Raw genomic sequence first — 4,361 nt, 5'->3', positions numbered from 1 at the left:
AACTGTGCATTAGACAGAGGGAATACTGGAAGTGAAGGAAAGGGTGTAAGAAGTGGAGGAGCCAAAAGTATTTGGCAGAGTGATTTAAGAAGCTTGCCAGTAGGACCATAAATGACTATGTGCCACATTTGGATGTCTCATGTATTAGATAAGGTTCTGCTGAAAAAAGTCACAAAATGGAAACCTGTATGGTATGGAGAAACTGTGTGCAGTTCTATAAAAACATATGTGAGATTATGAAGAAAGTTGAACTAAGATGAATGGTGATGTCTTCTTGTATTCACAAATTCCAAATTGAGAATATTTCTTAACTGGACCACTGTATTATGATCTAGTATTAACTAATAATAACAATTATTTATACAAAGTACATGAACAGTACCTCTATATAAACACACATATTTATAAAACAATGCCTATATAAGCATATATTTATGTATAAAGTTTTACCTAACAAAATAGTTTTTATTCTTATATAAGATTAGAAAAATACTTTATCCTTATAAAACTATCTCACATTCTTTAAATGTTCATGCAGGGATAAGAAAAAACCACCATAATGTATTTTCAAAAAGCCCAACTAAAAAAAATTTAAAAACATTCTTCACTGCATCAAGTCATAACGAAGCAGACCAAGCAAATGCTGCACGGTTAATGTTACTCACGGACCCCTGTGGAGCGGAAGGATTTTACTAGAACTGTATGAAGTGCCTTGAAATTAATTTTCCTATAATAGAAACTACTTAAAAGAATTATCTTGCTGTGCAGCAAATCAGTTCATGTGGCAGATTTATGCTTTCATCTGGAATTTTCTTAAAGGGGGCAAAGGCAACAAAGCTATAGTTTGGATGACTTAAAATCAGAGTTTGTCCAAGCTCTAAGCTTTGTTCTTGGGTTAAAAAGACTTCAGAAAATGTTAAGAATTAAATATATGCAAGACTGCCTTTGGATAAGTATCAGGCAATTTTCTAAAGAAATCTCAAGCTAAAGGAAATTCTAATTCAACTATTATTTTAGAAGTGAAGGCAATAAAGCTGCAAGGTGGGGTTAAAGTTTTGGAAGGTGAGAAGTGTAATACACATATATACATAGATGCACACATCTATTTACGTACACATACGTAAACCTTATAGTTAGCATGTTTTTATTTCCATCTATACATTTTGAGATCTGGTTTTGTGCTGATAGAATAAATTTGATGTAGTAAAAACTCAGTTTTTTACCATCAATAAACTAATATGTCCAGATTCTGCTGAGTGTATCTTCCCCAGACATCAATTCCCAGAAACAGTACATTCTTTCTTTGGTCTCGGACCAATATGTAGCCATTGTATTCATAGGGAACAGAGACTGCTTTGTTACACACTCTCTCAAATGTTTTAGAAATCTTTTCTGGCACTATGAATGAAAAATAGATTAGACTATCAACAACATGGTCTGGAAAGTCTTTAAACTAACTAGTTCCCTCAGACCCATTGAATGACAGAAAACATTTTCTTTCACTTTAGAGTCGATAATTGCTAAACAATATTTATTCTGACACATAATTGTTAGACATGCAATGAATTGTGTGCTACTGTCTCCGTGTAATTAAAGTCATAAAATAATAGAGAATTTGGGAAGAATCTTGAAGTAATCATGGAAAGTAAATACATGGGATATTAAAAACACACACACACACACATTTTATCCCACCATAGCATGTAGGAATCAAGAAAAAAGAAAATTTGAGAGTGTTTGGAGATAGCAAATACATTGATTGAAAAAGAAATATAAATAAATTACAGATACTTGGGGAAAATTATTTTTAATATATGTGAAGGAAGCCTCATGCCCCAATCCTAGAAAGATTGAAAAAATGCAGGTCTGGAAGCAACTCCAACAAGGAAATAATCCATACAAGTTAGGGGGATAAATCAGATTAAAGAACTTGATTCTCAGAGACAAAATAGAGGAGGACTGGAGGGTCCAGCTCCTGACATGAAGCTCACCACAGGGATTGTTTAGTGAGCAGTCACAGAAATAATTACATTGAGAACTATCATAACAAAATGTGACTGAATGAGGGAAGTAGAAAGCCTGTCTAGAGTACAGACTGGTGTGGGTGGGGAGGAAAGACACTTGAGGTATTGGTCATGGGAATGTTGCACTGGTGAAGGATTTTATATACATTAAAAAATCAAAAAAAAAAAAAAAAAGAAAAGATAAGGCCTCCCAATTCTTACCATGGGCTCTGTTCTTTACACTGACTGTATAGAAAGAGGAGGTATGGTAAATGCACCCCATATACACCTCAACCCAGGCACTTTGCCTGCTCTGTATTGTGAATTAAGGGACAAAAAACAAAAGAACTTCCACCTCAAGCTATCTGACAGCAAACAAAAAAGGTACCAGCAGAAAGATAGGCAAGCTGTCTTCCAAAACTGGAAGAGGACTCCCTGACCAAAGGTCTTTCTTAGGAAGAGTAGGACCACCTCCAAAGTTGGAGAACAGAGAGGGCTAGGGGTCAATCCAGAGTTCTACAAGCCCAGGTGGTAAAAGAAGAAGAATTATTTTGAATAGGTTGAAAATCAGTTATTCCCACAAATATATGGAGTAAAATTATGGAAAATATATTGTTCAACTTTTCAACTATATTTTATATATGTGCTAATGCTAAGAACTTGATCAGTAAAGAGAATTGTGAATGATGAAATTTCAGGAGAGAGTCCTGGATAAAAAGAGAATCTTCCTTCTTGTCCTGACATATCAATAGAGAAATTACACATGACCCCTAATGTGACTGCGAAGGAAATTAGGTGGAATATTTATTTTGTTTTGTTTTGGTTTTGTTCTATCAGCACTCTCAATGGTGTTTGCATTTCTTCCAAAGTGATGCTTGGATCATATTTAAAATATAAAATGACATTTTTGCTTTCTTTTTATAATAATAGACATTATTGTGTGATGCTATAAGATTTTTACATGTTAAGACAGTGACCATTAAAAAGTTTTGCAGCTTTTAGGGATGTGGGGTGTATCCTTGTTCAGCCTTATTCTAAACAGGATTTACTCCTCTTTGGTGTAGGTAAGTAACGTATTTTAGCATATTCTGAAATCCAATTCTTAAAAATTAATCTCATGCCCTTGAAAAGAAGTGAAATATGTCTTGCAATTCTAGAAGTCAATTTTTCCTTGAATCTCTAGAAAGATGTTTTCCTAGATATTGAATAGCAAGACTTAAAATTCTTTGTCTGGCTTCTTACCCAGAATTCTTTACCTCTTTTCTCCCAAACATCTCTGTAAAGTCTTCAATCTTTTCCTCTCCGAAGCTTTTCCTCTCCCAGATGTGTATTTACCTTTTGGATTATATATATTATTAAACCATTTTAATATAAATCTTTAAATTTTAACATTAAAAATATTAAGTTTAGAGTGACTGCTCTTATTGGTTCAGAAGTTTTAAACAATGTAAAGATGACATTTTCATAAAAATTCCTTCATAAAATAGATGATATATTTTTTCAGTAGTTTTTGTGTTTGTTTGTTTGTTTTTGTTCGTTTTCATTTGGTACAACTGGTGGTATTTACAGGATGCTCCTGACTGTGCTAAAAAGATCACTCCTGCCAGGCTTGGGACCAGATAGAATTTTTAAAAGGCAAAATATCTGCCCACTATTCTATCAACCTGACCCCTTAGTTTCCATTGTTAGCCACTCAGTGTTTCCAGTGTAGCCACTCAGTCAGCCACTCATAAATTATTGTGAAAAACAATTGTAAAGTATACAATTTCTTCTCTGTTGCAACCAAATATTTTCTGAAAGTATTGTATTTCCAATCAATTAAAATCTTCTGCGTGATTTGAGGCATTAACATGTGAAAATATTTGTTGAACCTGATTTCCCTGCTGGGAAATAAAATTCTCCCCTAGAATCAAATATATGTGTAATACACACATATTTTTATTATAGTAGCATATAATCAAAGAAAAGTTTCTTTATTTAATAAACATTTATTCGCTTTGGAAATAGAAGTGAAATGCAGTTCTTGCACTTATTAACTGGGCATCCCTGCTGTAAACATAGCTAACCATTTGCTCTTGAATACTAAGTAAATCTCTAGCCCTAAAAGATACAGTTCAGCCTCCACACTCCTCCACTACACTACACATTCTGAGTGGGCTATAATCTTGCTAAGATACATTTTCCTCATCGACATCCATAATGTCTCCCCAGGGAGAAATTTGTCAAAGGAGGAATTTGTAAAGTCACCATCTTCACCGAGACCCCGGAGAACAAATTTAGCTGATGTGTGTAAAGACCTCTAGAGGTGAATAATGGGGTGGAATAGTCACTGGTGCCAGAGGGACTTTCTTGGCAGTG

General features: G+C 34.2%; 1 non-coding gene across 1 annotated transcript; it reads left to right on the top strand.

Moving 5' to 3' along the window:
• The first annotated feature begins 2,208 nt into the window (after window positions 1-2,208).
• On the top strand, window positions 2,209-2,341 carry LOC126005237 (small nucleolar RNA SNORA51). Its single transcript, XR_007494406.1, has one exon. It is a non-coding gene; the product is annotated as a small nucleolar RNA SNORA51 (small nucleolar RNA).
• The last annotated feature ends 2,020 nt before the right edge of the window (window positions 2,342-4,361 follow it).

Source organism: Suncus etruscus, chromosome 3, assembly GCF_024139225.1.
Source record: "Suncus etruscus isolate mSunEtr1 chromosome 3, mSunEtr1.pri.cur, whole genome shotgun sequence".
Lineage (NCBI taxonomy): Eukaryota > Metazoa > Chordata > Mammalia > Eulipotyphla > Soricidae > Suncus > Suncus etruscus.
This window is presented reverse-complemented; position numbering and strand designations above follow the sequence as displayed.